This window comes from Idiotropiscis lumnitzeri, chromosome 10, assembly GCF_059441095.1.
Source record: "Idiotropiscis lumnitzeri isolate Australia: NSW breed Sydney's pygmy pipehorse chromosome 10, RoL_Ilum_1.0, whole genome shotgun sequence".
In the NCBI taxonomy this organism is placed as follows: Eukaryota; Metazoa; Chordata; class Actinopteri; order Syngnathiformes; family Syngnathidae; genus Idiotropiscis; species Idiotropiscis lumnitzeri.
The window spans coordinates 6,550,579-6,565,774 of record NC_142400.1 but is presented as its reverse complement, the minus strand read 5'-3'; positions in this window follow the sequence as shown (position 1 = coordinate 6,565,774).

Genomic DNA, 15,196 nt, shown 5'->3' with positions numbered 1-15,196 from the left:
CTGCCCTGGCCTCGTCTTCAGTCATTTTCTAAGCAAATTTTGAGCATTTTCATCTTGTCATGAAAACTATAAACAAGGAAAAAAACTGTTACCCCGGGAGAGAATGACAAAAACATCAAAACATTCAAGAGTGAGATTAAAGGTTAAAGCAAATCTTGTTATTGAGCATGTTTTTGTCTTGTTTGTTCCGCTTGTGTTGCTCTCCATCTGTTAGCGGGATTATACCCCAAAGATAGCCGGATCATTCTCGACGCACGTGTTTGGACCACACTTGTGTTCATTTATAGTGGCGGATGTCTAATAAATTAGAACTCGACTATCAAGTGTGTGGCAATAGACCGAGAGCTAGTTGAAACTTGTGAGGTGAGTCGCGAGGTGAGTCGCGAGGAGAAACTACAAAGAGGAGCATTAAAAAGAAAAAAAAATAAATAAATTTTTTGCTCGTTCATTCGCAGGTCACACAGTTCACACAATTGAAAGAAACAAGCGCGGGAAATGATGTTGAAAAATTAGCTTGAGCCACTTGGTGTTTTATTGCCATAAACTCGCCCAACTGTATTTTTTTTTTGTTTGCTTTCATTCTTGTAAAACAATAGGAGAGGATGTGTGAGAAATTAGCACAAGCTTCGCCAACAGAATGATTACGATCCACTACGGAGACGTGGCCTCCGAGCAGAAGAATGTATCCATCGGAAGCGGAGAAGAAAAGCCTGTTTGTTGCCATCATGCCTTCCCCCGATTAAGAAAGAAAAAACATGAGTCATCGTTTAAAGTGTGTCCAACGTTCAGTTTTAAAGAGGAAGTGAAGCCAGCCTTTTAGAGAGGAATGGGGACACGTGCTTCCTCGTTCTGTTTGTTTGTATGGACGAGAAACATATGAGGTGATTGTCAATTTACAATCCTCCACTTTGTGACGGGAAATGAGGATTGTAAAAAAAAAATGATTCATGCGCATTAAAAAGCGATAAAGGTCATCACCACCTGGATATTTGTTGACAGCCTGATTATCAATCCGACAAACACATGTGCAGTAAATATAATTTGTTAGATTAGAAACAAAAGGTTAAACGTAGTTTTTTAAACATTCATTAAATTCAAATTGTGAAAAATGTGCTTCAGAGACATTTTGACTTTGAGTTTACAAATTGTCAAGAAATAATAATAATTTTTGGGCTAAGCTTTAATTTATTTTAAAATGATAATATATCATTTGATTTTCAATGAAATTCATTTGATCAAATTTCACCTGTTTTTAAATTTTATTTAATTTCTGACCCCTAAATATTTTAAATTGATTCTAATTTAATTTGGGATGGAATTTGAGGAACGCAATTGAATTCTATCTCCTTGGATTTTAGTATCTCGTAAACTAAATTAAATGTAATTTCATTTCTGGACTGGACGCTTACTTCTGTTGAAATGTATTCCATTTAATTAAATTTGCAAATAAATTTAAGTGAATTATGGTCAAATTTTATTTTATTTTGATTTTATTGTTAAAATATTATACTATTTTATGATTAGATTAAACATTTCTATTTATTTTGTTAGTGATTGGGTCATGGGCTATCATCAAATTAATTACAATTAATTATTTTTTAATGTATTAAGCATGGGTCATTTAATTTTAGTTCATTTAATTCTAAGAGATCACGACATTTTCAAATGAGAATGAAATGTTATTTTGAGGTTGAAATAAACTGCTTTGCATAATTTACGTAAACACATTTGAACTTTTTTTTTAAAGAATATTATTTTGTTTTTCCTCAACTACAAATGACCTGGCCAATGTGTCCTTTTTAAACATTTAAACAAATGTTTGCCCACCCTCTAGACTGTAATACAGACATTCCAAATACACTGGCCTTTCACCCCCTCCCCAAACAAAATTAAATATTTAAAGGTTCGCGATTAGCCGAACAATTCCAAATCGCTCGTTGTTGATGTCGTCAAACATTTGCCTTTGTGCTGGTGCTCCCGTCTGGAAACCAAAATAAGAGGATCAACTTTGATAGCAGTTGGCAAGCATCCAGACACTCAAGTTCACAGAGTTTGTTTCCTCCATTCAGAGAGAGTGAGAGGGACGAGAGAGTGAGAGAGAGAGTGAGAGAGAGAGAGAGACCGAACATTTTTATACTCTCTCTGCCGAGGAATGCAAGGCACATGGCTGCCAGTACTATGAAAGGATTTATGTGTTGCACATTTGTAAACACGCCCGGGAACGTGATCCCCGGCTAATAGCAGCGTATTTAAAAAAAAAAAGTTTATTAATACACGCAGAAGAGTTTGCGAAATGATGGCATTGAACCCTCCTGAAGGCCACGCAACTCACCAGTGACCACATAAACACCGCTAAGCTAAATGCTACATGCTAGCCAATTGGCATCTGATGTCAATAAACCGCCAATTGAATGATTTTGATGTCAAACTGATGTTGAATTGACATCAGATGCCCACTGGGACTCTTGACCGACTGATTAATGTTGGCTATCGCGTACAAGCTACCTGCTTGAAGGCCATGCCACCGCACAAACACGGCTAAGCTAAATGCTATGTCATCATCTGTGATGTATGCTAGGGGATTAACTGCACATGCTACAATCTAAAAAAATGCTATGTTTTTGTGTTGTTTGTTTTGTACTATATACTACATATAGTATTAACCCAGATTTAGGCCAACCATTTTGTGATTAAACAACATGGCCGAGCTAAATTCTACATGCTGGAGCTCTGTCCACATTCATAGGCTGGGTCCTCCAAAGGCTCCTCCTCATGTAGCCTCTGTGTTCCGCCTAAACTGTAGCGAATTGGTTAATTTTAGCTCAGCCGCACATGTGTCTGCTGAGAGCAGAAGATGTCTTGAACACTGTACGCAATTAGCTATATGCTACAGGCTAACCCTCAGATACAACGTGCTTCTGAAGAACTTTTTGACCCTGTCTCCACCAGCCGCCACCAAAAAATTCCCTGACGCAATCAATGATTTGTTAATTTGCGGACAAAATGGCAGCCACTCTTCAAACATTGAAGTTCACCTCGAGGTGAGGCAGTTAATCATCCACGTGGGTCTTTAAAAAGTACACCCAGCAACCAAGTCACTCACCCAGGTGTTTTGGCAAAGCACATTTTACGTTATATAATCCTTCTCGCATGGGGTAGCTCTTCACATGATCCTATGCCAATAATTTATTGATTCCTGTTGTTCCTGTTGTGACCACTACACCTGCTGGACGGCGCTGTAAGTAAAACACGTGGACAAAAGTAATCGGACAAATCTCATGACTGAAGTTTTACGCTATGTTCCAAAATGAGTCAAGCAAAAGTAGAATATATTGAAAAAAAAAAACCTACTCAAGTACTAAATAACATATGAGTCTCTTCTGATTTATTATTTTTTAAATCAGAGCATCGATGTCAAATGGACAATATATAGAAAAGGAATGTAAAATTCAAATACTGCCCTACAATACTGCTTGAACTAGATTACATATTATATCTTGAAATTATTCAACCTAAATAAATGATCTTATATTAACTAAAAAAGTTAACAAAGAATGTTAACACTTGTGGAACAACATAAGGCTCACCAGGCCGGGATTACATTGAACACTACAACCTGTTTTCTCAAATCGAAAGTGGAGTTTTTGTAGGCTGAAATGTCAACATTTTTAGGCAGACACAGATGACAGCGCTTGCCTTTTTTTTTTTTATCCGTTTATTTTATAGACTTCTTACAGATATCTGTATTAGTATGTGTGACGTGATGTGTGAAAGGCACACATGGAAGAAAGTTGTCTCTTCTATTACAACTCTGATGTGGCTTTTTTTGCAGGATCTCTGCGTGGAAGAGGCTACTGAGTATTCAAGAGTTCGTTGTGTTGTCCATCCTTTTTTCCTTTGTCTGTGTTCCGTGAGAAAGACACAAATGAATGTTGGCACACCCATGCAGCTGTTTTGCAGGATCACTGTATGAAATTGGTTCGCGGATCTTGGTTGTATTCAAGATTTTTTTTTTTTTTTTTTTTACTGGCGCGTTTCTTTCATTTGCCCCTTTCATTCACACTGTCTGGCTGCTCTTTTCCCCGTGTTGTTATTCCGTTTGAATACTCAGCTCTGATTTTGTAGAATCTCCATGTGAAAGAAGTCTTTTTTTCCACATAAATCCACTTTTTTTTTTTTTTTTTTTTTTTACTGAGAAGCTTTTCCCTTCACGAGCCCCTTGCGCCCTCACACTCCCCATCAGTTTTCGTTTGGAACACGTGCTTGACAAGCCGTAGTGTTGCTTCTTTACGAGGAGGACTCGGCATGATGCAATCGGCAGCTCTGTACACATCAAGTGTGTTACATAATGCCAGTAAGCGAGACCAAAACATGTCTTTTGTGGGATGTTCCGCACAAGTGAAGAAGACAAGCTGTGCAGAGACAGTACAATTTGATTGACTGGCCGGCTGGAGGAGCGGAGCGAGGAGGGCACGGTGACCCTCACACACACATCCTCAAATTACTCACTGTACACACACCACTCCCGAAACACCAAATTATGTAATGTTCCTTTACGCCACGTGTGTGTGTGTTTGGATGTATGTGTGTGTGTGTGCGGGATTGCTGACTGGGTGAGTTTTGGAAGGCAGACTGAGACGACTCGTGTTTTCACTTCATGAACCCACTGAACCCATCATATGGTTTGCATCTAATAATATTCCCATGATATAATATTATATATGGCATTTTGATCCTCTCTGGTTTTAGTTTTATTGAGGACAGTCTGTACAGTTACATACACTGCAACCACACTGATAATAATAAACATTGTGAACCCCGTTGCACGACGCTATATGGCAGATATTTATTGCATTTTTTAAATGTTTTTTTTCCAGTATGCATGTAAGTTTTCAAAATTATTATTTATTTGCAGATGTGCAAAAAAAAAAAAACGCCATGAACTGCGTCATCTTTTCTCACAATCTTACCACACTCACTACTAAAAATCCCGACACATACTCTGTTCATTCTATACTGTTCACCAAAATTTGCCTGACTTCCAACTTTTGGCATTTCTCTCCTTCCCTCAGACTCGAGGAGAATCAGTGCTTAAGCGACTCAAACGCTATGCTTGGTGTCCGTCTGAAATCCAAATGAGTGTAACATCGCCATCCAACTTTGTTTGGGGCTGTTTATCTTAAGTTGGAACCGGTTCCTTTGACAAGATGGAAAGATTTTGAAACGGTCCCCCCCCCCCAGAAAAAACTTTTGCCTCTGCTGGAAAACAAAACAGAAATACTGGAAAAGCCTATCATAGAATACCTGAAATCTATCTTTAATCAGAAGCATTTAAAATGATGTACCACACCAAACAATGTGATTATGATTATTGTGATTATCATCGCGTCGCCTTGAAAACACTTTTTTTCTAATGGCTCCATTGTATAAAGCCATTCAAAAAAATAAGTGCGATAAAGTTTATACCACTTATAAGTCACATCTATCAAGATATATGATGTTGACATTTTGATATCACAAAACTCCGGCCTTTGAACAGGGTGTGTAGACTTATTCTATCCATTGTATGCCTGTGTGTTAAGGAAGCCGTTTTTTGAAGGTTTATAATTCCAGTGACACACATGCTAATGAACATTAATTATTGTCCAGCGATGTCAATATTATGCCTCATTAAAATAGTGGTAGTTAAAATTAAATGACATTTTGGTTCTTAAAATTCTTAACAAATTCTAATACATTATTATTACTACTAATATTATTAGAAACATATTTACAGTTCAAGTGGCGCACACGTGCACACTCAAAATGAAACTAATATATTTATGATTGCACATTGGAGCTTTATTCCGGTTAGGTGTTAAATTACCCAATGAAACACACCCACACACACACAAACACAAACACGTACAGATGTAGCTGAAAAGTCATTTGAGCTGATAAGACGTTCTCGTTCTTTCTATTTCTGCTCTTATCTAATAGGAAGAAATAGGCCGCAATCCAATTCGCTTTTATTGGGGGCAAGGGGAAGCAGGTAGAACTGGGAGATGGACGATGACCCATCACGTACGTGCATGCATACGCGCACACACACACACACGGATACGTGCACAACACAATCGCTTGGGCTGTGCATTAAAGCGACCGGTGTTTCTGCCTTTTTTCTTTGTGAGTCAATGAGGAGAAATGCAACAAGTTACGTTGGAGATAATCAGGAGTCAGGGTGTCTGATAAATGGTAGATGTATAAAATATAAAAAACATCATAAGTGTTGTCTTTTTAGATACAAACACCAGATGGACAAAAGTACTGGGACACCAGGAGAGCGAAAAGGGTAGAAAAGAGAATTTTGTGATGTCTAAGGTCTTGGACGCTTTTACCTTTCTCTGTGTTCTCCCGCAGCAATCTCAGCCAAGGATGTTTTTTTAATGACCTTCGGCACTACAGGAAAAAAGAGAAAAAAAGACCTTGTTTTGTAGAAATTATGTGTTTAATTACAAATCCACATGTTTGCGTGCAGCTCATATAAAGTACCATCACTGCACTGTTTTGGTTTTTTGTTCTTTTTTGCAGGAGTGAACTGTTCAATAACATGTGGTCCAAAAATAAAGCATTCAAGATCCAGCAAGTCCTATCCCAGACGAAATACTTTCAGCAATGTTCAATAGTGTGCTTTTGCTGATAAACACGCACGTTGTTTTACTGTTTTGGCTGACCTTATCAAACAAGTGCACACACACAAACTGTCGACGATGTGCATGGACATTCCCGCCTTTCAGTTCGATTACGTAACACTCTAAACTCACATTTTTCCCATACCTGGGCCACCTGGGTGAAAACCAGGAATCCTAACTACTAGAGCGTCTGTGACTGCTGCCATGTGTTTGTGGAGTACTGTACTTGTTCCTAAATGAGGAATGCTTATTTGGTGTGAGCCACGTTTTTATGACACAGTTAGAGTATTTAAAGGCTTGGAACATTGAACATATGTGTGCCCAAGTTTTTTTTATTTATTTTTTTTGCTGCCGTACTGGAGTGACTCCAACAACTTGGCTAATAAAGATTCAGAGTTAGAGGAGTTTGTCCAAAGTGAAAATTGATCAAAATGTCTTGGGGCTGTTTCTTTTTTTTGTTTTTTTTTTAACATTACAACAGTAATTGGAGCACAGTCACAGTATCATTTTTTTGAACAAGATAATTTTGTCTTAGTTTGTGCATGAAAAGTAGGGTTTTTTTACAATACGCCAGAAATTCATTTGGTGTATTTGCCTTTTACGGTGATGGGTGCAGTCAGTAAATGAAAAAAATTGCAAACCATAAAAATACAGATTTTTTTGTCTACATGTGTTGTGCACCGTTTGTTTTTCAGATATCCGTTACTTAAAGCATTACTACATGACACATAGATGCAATTTGCTCGCCCGTCTATGGCGTTTTGCAATATGTGTTAACATTATGCTAGCAACAATATTTTATCTTTCATTTCAAAGTAAACTTCAACTGAGAGTGTCAATAAATCCATTTTCACATTTCTCAAAAATATATTTTTTTTTTATGGCACGGTTATGTTCGAAAGTAATCATTCATTGTCTCAGTTAAAGAGATGCAACAATAAAATTGACAATGTAAGTACTGTAGACAATATGCTGCCGCAGAAATTCAAGTTAATTTGAATCTATTTTGCCACACTAGAGAAAATCGCAAATAGGTGAGTTTTCTCCAAACATGTATAATGTATATCATTGGCATAAGCATCACTCACAGCTAATTTGCTTCCATGCCGACGCCCCTCACAGCAGGTCATGATGCCAAACAGAGTCAACAGTGACTGAGCACCAGTGAGCTGCTATCACACACACGCGCACACCCCCGCACACACACACACGCACGATCCAATGCTATTCCTGGCCCCGATGTCCTTCTTGGAAGCTACCAACCTCTGTGAAACTTCACACTGACCTGACTTAGATGCTGAAAATAGAATGTGAGCACATAAACTGGCTCACGGTGTGACGCTGCAAAGTCCGTCGCCTCTGTTTGCTAGCCGTCTGCGTCCGGTCAATGACTTCTTGCTCCAGGAGAGTCAGTGCATCAATATTTGTTTACCCATTGGCTTCTTAAAATATGCCATAATTGGTGTTAAATTGGTGTTATGTTAATTTCTGTGGTGTCATTCTATGAATTAGCATGCTTCAGCTGTCATTTTAGTCAGACATCAACAGTGGAGGACCCCCAGCTGTGGACCTCATTGTTGAATGTGCTGTTACCATGGTAACTGAAAGAATACAAAAAGGATGCTTGTCAGAGGAAACATGTTCACTTGCATCACTATAGCAATCAATAGCGCATAGTCACCAGAATCACTATATTTACAGCAACCAAGCATCATCTGCTTCTGTATTTCCATGGCAACCAATGGGCAAGAGCAACAAAAGCATCCTTCAAACCTGCATCACTATGTTAACCAAAGCATCATGCTCACCTGTATCTCCATGGCAACTCAAGCACCAGCCTCACCTGCATCACCATTGTGAACAAAGCACCACCACCTGAGCTGCAATGTAATGGCAACCAAAGCATCCTACTCCCATGTATCTCCATGGCAACCAATGAAGCCAGAAATACTCGGGTATAAAAGCATTCTATCTACCTGTATCACTACAGCAACAAACATCTGCTCACCTGCTTCGCTATCCACCTGTATGTCCATGGCAATCAAATCGTCTTCCTCACCAGGATTTATTTAAATTTATAAATCCTGCCCTGACGCTATGCTGTATATTTCCGCTAGAGGGCAGCATGTATGCATGACACGTCTGCTATGAGGTCTGAAATTATTTCCCCCTTTTCATTGGATCTAATTGAAAGCTTTAATTTACGTACTCATACTGTACTCCATGTTGCTAATTGAATGCACTGCTCTTTCCAGTACAATAGATCACCTTATGATACCCTTATAATGGCTACTTCATTAAGCACACCGGCACAAACTGTCCATTAATTTTATTTCTGTAATTCCCTCAAGCGCTATTTAAGTGCACTCCATTTATTGTTGATCAGATGAACCTGGTGTGAGTCATTCACAGCAGGCCGTTAACCTCAACATGTCTTTTGCTGAGATTGACCACTTCCATCACCATACGTGCTACATTGAACGACTGATTGATTTATTAATTGATTGTTTCGTTTTGCACGTGGCTATGCGCACAGACTGCGAAGTGAGAGCCGTGCGCACAAGCAGGTATGAATATTGCTCATTTTCTCATATGTAAATAATAACAACGCCTCGTTAAAGGGGAATTGTGCCCCTCAAATGCACGTGAGATTACCACGTAATTCCTACTATAGCCGTTAGGGGGCTGTATTGTGACATTTTCTGTTGGCAAGACAATTTATATGGGTTTTTGGTTTCATTTTAGTGTCGCGTTTTAAGACGGATAGATAGCTAGCTAGCTGGCTAGTTAGCTAGATAGCTAGCTAGCTAGCTAGCTAGATAGATAGCTAGATAGATAGATAGATAGATAGATAGATAGATAGATAGATAGATAGCACCATCTAGTGTTAAAAATAAGAAGTACAAGGTAAGGCGAGCACAAGTTTAATGACCATTTATTTGATATCTTTGATATACAAAACTCTTAAGGTCCTTGTACTGGAACTAGTTAAATGACTGTTTTACTAGTAACGTTTTTCCCAGTACTGTACGACATTATTGTACATTAGTTGGGCAAGTTAGGCATACTAGTAGGCCAACTACATGTGACTCATGTAGCAAAATTACTAATGGTCATTTTGGTATTACTGAGGCTACTAATGCGTAACATGGTTACTATCTGGCCCTATTATTGTTACTAGATCAGGACAGTTGTTCACTGGTAAAGTTTAATTACATAAGTAGGCCTTTGTGGCAGCGGAAAACGTTATTAGCAAAACACGGTCATTCTACTAGTGTGCTGGATTGTCTTACTCATGAGGTCAAAGAGGCTAGTACACTAGCATATGGATCTTTAGTGGATATGAAGGATATGGAATAAATGCTTCAACGGCTTTCAATTCAAGCTTAATATTGTGATGCATGCCTGTTTAATTGTATTACTGTATTACAATTTGTGTGTGGGCCACAAATCTCCCGCGAGGCAGCCTTTGTTTCTTCCTGTTTGAATGTGTATCAGCAGCAAAGTCATGTGATCAACGTGGCAGCCAGCTAGCATAATTTACACCGTTTGTGTTAGTGTGTGTGAGTGCAGTAAATCCATGAAGGAGATGAAGTAACAGGCGGCATGCTTGTAAATGTCCGCTGACATTTAAATGATCAACAACAACAACCGGCAGCAGTCATTCACTCCTGCTGAATCGTCACTTATGTGCAACCGCGGCAGTCGCGTCACTGCGATAAAACTTTGTCACAAGGTGACAGGCAAGGGATAGGGTTTTAAAAAGATGGTTAAGGTTTTAAAACAAAGGATGGAGTTTCAAGTTAGGATTTCAAGTCATTGTTACAGTGCCCCAGTTGGGTTTTAAACAATGATTAGGGTTCAAAGTTGGATTTAAGGGTTCACAGGAAGCTTTCAAAGTAGAGTTGTGAAGTTGAGGTTTTAAACCAAGCTAAGGGTTTCAAGTTAGGCCTCAAAAATAGGGTTTCAAGTGAATGCTGTGGTTTTAAAATTGTGTTTTAAAACAGAGTTCATGTTTCAAGTAGGTGCATCAATATTAGATTTGGCAAGAATCTTAGGCCTTCAAATTTGGATTTCAAGTCAGGGTTGGGGTTTCCAAGTAGGGTTTGAAGTCCAGGTTAGGGCTTTGAAGGAGCATTTCAAGGTAGTATTGGGGTGCCAAGTTAGGTTTTTAATGGTAGTTCCAACATGGATTCAAGTTTCAATTTAGGATTTTAAATTAAAACGATTTTAAATCATAATTTCGGATGTCAAATTAGGATTCATTTTTGGAATTTCGGGTTTCAAGACAGGATTAGGGTTTTGACCGTTCAGTGGTGTGTGGTATGGTCTCTCCGTTGTGTATTTGTGTGCTGAACATCCGAGTGTGGATTTATTTCCCTCCTGGCTCGCCTTCTTCTTCCTCTTTTTTGATTCATGTTGTGTATGCGGCCTCAAGGTTGACGCCGTCTTCTTCCTCCCGCACTGACGAAGATGACTTATGCGCGCGCGCGTGTGTGCGACTTGTTCGTGCGCGGAAGTTTTACGCGCGTGTTGCCACATCCCGAGGCCTCATCCATCTCAGTGACGCTGCCGTAAATTATCCTCGTGAAAGCGCCCAAATGATTGGTTGCCGCGCCTCCGGAACCGGCGGACGGTCAGGCCGTGGAGCCTCTTTTGTCCCGTACGTTCGAATGCCCATTTCCGAGACGGCGGCATGGTTTCAAGTTAAGGTTTCAAGCCTAGGGAAGAATTTTATAGTAAGTTCTCAAAACTGGATTAGGGTTTCAAAAATGAGTTTCTCGACAGTGTTAGAGTTTTAAGCCAGTTTACAGTCTGGGTTTGGTTTTTTTGACGGGGTGAAGGTTTTAAATGAGGTTTTCCAGCAAGGTTAGGGTTTTTAAGAAGGGTTTCAAGCAAGGATTAGGGTTTCAAGGTTGAGTTAACATTTCACATTAGTGTTTCTAGCCTGGATTTGTGTTTCATGACAGAGTAAAGGGCTCGTGTTAGGGTCTCAAATGAGGGTCCAGAGCCTTTGTTAAAGTTTATAAGTAGGGTTTCAGAGTAAGGTTTCAAACCAGGGTTAGGGTTTTGAGACATTGTTAACTTTTCCCATTAGTATTTCAAGCTTGGATTAGTGTTTCATGACAGAGTAAAGGTTTCATATTAGGGTTTCAAATTAGGGTCCCGTGCCTGGGTTAGGGTTTTTAACTCATTTCCTGCCATTGACGGATAAAGACGTCAAAGATCCATTTTTTTTTTTTGTTTGTTTTGACTGGGCTGGTAGTAAAAGGGTTAAGTAAGGTATCAAGCCAGTGTTATGGTTTCAAAGTAAGGTTTCAAGCCAATGTTGGTGTTTTGAGACAGGGTTAACATTTTACATTGAGGTTTCAAATTTGAGTTTGAAATTAGGGTTCCAAGCCTTTTTAAATTAGATTTCAAGCTAGAGTGAGGGTTTGAAGACAGGATTAACATTTTTAACGTTAGGGCTTCAAGACTGGATTTGGGTTTCATGATAGGATAATGGTTCTTAAGGCTTTTAAATTAAGGTTTCAAGCAAGAGTTAGGGTTTCAAATTCAGGTTTCAAGCAATGATTGTTTCAATACATGACCAGGCCTTCGGTTTGGGTTTCAAGTTATGTTTATGGATTCCAATTGGGGAGCTAAGAGAGGATTATGGTTTTAAAACAGGTTTAGGGTTTCAAGATAGGGTTTCATAACAGGTTTAGTGTTGTGCAACCAAACCAAAAAACAAAACATAAAATTTTCTTCTTTTAAAAGCTCATCCGTCGCATCGCATCTTCCGCCCCGCTTACACCGAACGGTCACCGCGTCGAAGTTTGGACGCCGCCGTTTGTTTGCACCACCATTAAATTGGAACTTTAAATTTTTTATTAGAATTTTTAAGTCTTTTTCATCCCATTCAGCCTTTCTGCCGTCGTCTCGGTTTATGGCAAACACGACACAGATGAACCGAAATGGAAACGTAACAAAAACAAAACAAAAACCTCGGGAATGCTTAAGAATGTGTCTTTGGATAAGTGAAATTAATTTATAAAACGTGTAGGATGACGGCAATCTTTATATTGTGGATCAGAATCAGAATCAGAATCAGAAATCCCTTTATTGTCATTGTACTCAACTGTAAAAAAAAAAAAAAATGTCAAATGAAGCTAACACAATGGTTGCTTTTAGATAGACTCGCAATGTATTGCACACACTTTGTGGGAATCGGCCAATCAGCGCTCAGCTGAGTGATCGCTTTCACAAAAGTTGACATTGTGGAAATTTATGCCGCGCAGGGGCCTTATTTCATGCAGGCTTATATGTGTATGTGTGTGCGTGTGCATGTGTGTGTGCACGTGTGTGTCTCAGGGGGTGTGTGCGTGTGTGTGCAGGGGTGTGTGTGTGTGTGTGTGTGGGGCCACTGGGAGTGAGAAAGAGCAACATGATGCTGTAAATCCTCATCTTGTGCCTGCTTCCCTCTTCCTGAGATTACACATCACTGTGTGTGTGTGTGTGTGGGGGGGGTGTGTGTGCGAGTTTGTGTGTATTTGAGTATGACTTAAAATAAATAAATAAAAATATCCTGCCCACAAGTGTGTGTGTGTGCGTGTTTGCGATAATAATAATCCCCTTCCTTGGGGTGTGTGCATGTGTGTATACTGTATGTATGTATGCATTTGTGTGTGTTTGCCGCATCCTCCTTAAATTCAACCCCAATAGACAGTTTCACATCGCCAACATGAAATTTGGTAGACATGTATATAAAATGTAGACCCACAAAAAAGCCTAAAGAAGCCATGCTGCAAAAGATAAAGGAAGTCTGCCCTATTAGTTTGAAGTAGCCCATCTCCAAAGCCTTCAAAAATGGCTCCATCAGGCAACATGGAACATTTAAAAAAAAGAAATCCTTGCCTTGAAGCCAGTTTCACATTGCAACATTAAATTGATCCTTAAAATAAAAACTCACAACGTATTTTAGACTGACTGATGATGCTCTCTTCCGAAGGATTTAAGTTTCCATGATTGCATGTGGGCGGTGCGTTTTTGATAACTCTCCATAAAACAAGAAACTGTCATAAGTCAGCTCCACAAGGTCAGACGTCGTGTGTATTATGATCACCACGCCTTGAATAGACACAAGAGCTCCACCTACTGGCAAAGACTGACTTTACGCCCACATTTATCATAAAACTGTCGTGTTATCGTAAAACTGACAATTTTAAAACCAAAATGTTCCCCCAAACGGTACAGTATAATTTCATCTAACGTGAATCTGTTATTTTAATGCTATCAAATAATGTGAAACTTTCTGTGAGACTGGCTAATGAACATTATGTCACAGTAATCATAATCCTTTAAACAACTGCTACTCTAACACACATAAACAGAGCAAACAAACATTTTCTCTTACTCTTTGATTTTTTTTTTTGAGGAACTATTTCTGCCTCTTCTTCTTGTTCTTAATCGCGCTGCATTTTAGGAGAGCTCAGTGCTGCCCCGCAGGCTGTGGCACAACGTGGTACTACACGCACGGCACACAACTCTAAATTCAGCTATAAAAAATTATTGTGTAAAAATCTACGACGATGCGGTTGCTTAAACAACATAGCTGATCTAGTAATAATAATAAAATCTAAAAAAAAAAAAAAAGCTTGTCTATGCTTGTGACAGCTGCTGCAGGTTTGCGTCAAGTCGCACAGACGCTCGCTCAGTTGTGCCGAGTCGGCACTCCTCCCGTCACATCAAGTCAGCTTTTTACCTCCCCATCCCAAAAGTTCACCGTGTGTGTGCGTGTGTGTGCGTGTGTGCACAAGTGTGTACGTGTATACACTAGGGAGTTAAAGACAGATTGAGAGCTTGTGTGGTTGTCTGAGCTTTTACTTTTTGCAGACTTTCAAGTTCATGTTTGTGCATTTTCCCCAGATTGAGAAATTGAGAGCCTGGGTGCGTGTGTGTGTGCGTGTACGGGTGTGTGTGCGTGTGTGTGTGTGCTCGAGCTGTCGCCCAGGATTTACCCTCACTGAGAGTTAATCTGAGTGTCGGCAGGATTCTCTAAAGGTTAGAGAGACGGGGAAGGAGTGTGTTGGAAGCATCGCGGCTGACCTCATTTTCAACGCAAAGCAAACACACTCAGACACACAAAAACACACACACCTATGTGGTGTCGAGGACAAAAACAAAACATGCGTGAAATTGGTCAAATTGTGCTTTCAGCCTCCACCTGCAGCAGCACACAGCATACACTAGCAAGGAGACATTTGTTTTTAAATGTTGATTAGTTTGTTCGTTTAATTAAAAAAATGTTTTCAGGAAGCAAAACAAGACAGATATTTATCGCTTCTGTCAAAATGTACCCCAAGGTTACCCTCGTAAATGGCAAGTTCATAATCATGTCATAAAGTTTGGATAAGTTATCAATAAAGTTTTAGAAATGACTTTTGAACAATTATGCGGGCTCACTATTTGGCAACACGTAGGTTACAGGTTACATCAGTGTGTGTGTGGTTGATTAGTGGGGTGACATAAGTTAACACACTTAG